This window comes from Gobius niger, assembly GCF_951799975.1.
Source record: "Gobius niger genome assembly, chromosome: 19".
Lineage (NCBI taxonomy): Eukaryota > Metazoa > Chordata > Actinopteri > Gobiiformes > Gobiidae > Gobius > Gobius niger.
Window position 1 is genome coordinate 28,268,428 of NC_136870.1, and position 596 is coordinate 28,269,023.

The 596-nt window shown below is 43.0% G+C and overlaps 1 long non-coding RNA gene across 1 annotated transcript; it reads right to left on the bottom strand.

Moving 5' to 3' along the window:
• Window positions 1-269, bottom strand: LOC306978674. The gene is made up of 3 exons (XR_013793912.1): window positions 239-269; window positions 111-168; window positions 1-45 (listed from the first exon to the last, which is right to left on the bottom strand). It is a non-coding gene; the product is annotated as an uncharacterized lncRNA (long non-coding RNA).
• Between the last annotated feature and the right edge of the window lie 327 nt (window positions 270-596).

The following is a 596-nucleotide window of genomic DNA, read 5'->3' on the forward strand; positions in this document are numbered from 1 at the left end:
TTCAGGTCCAGGTCACAGCCCAGAGACGCCGAACACACCACGTTCCTGACAAAAACACACAAACACATAAACACAGAATAACACAAACACACATAAACATTCATACTTACACGATATGAAGCACTGGGCCCGGTTTCTGCCCCGCGGCATTCTGGGAACTGGAGTCTTCTGCACCAAAACAACAACATGCGGTTTTAGAGGCGTCCAGTTAATCTGTGATAAAGTCCTGGGTTTGTACCTGGTTTATTCTCCTTTAGCGCCTCCTCCTCTTCTCTCTTCTCTTTGCTGCGCTCCTCATCCTCATCCTCATCCACTGGCACTGGATCTGTCTACAAACACAGCTCTTACTAGGCCTGGGCACTTTTTTCTATAATTGTACATGGTCAGGAAATGTGGGAATAAAGTCTCCCTATTTCTTTCTGAATTTCAAAATGAGAAAAATAGGGAAAATATTAGTAAGACAAAGGTTTATAATCCTGTATCTGAAGCTTCTAAACTGTGACAGCAGGGGGCGCTTTGTTAGAGACACAGGGCTGATTTCATAACAATATAATATAGAGATGCACCGATACAGGTTTTTGCTTTTGATATTAACC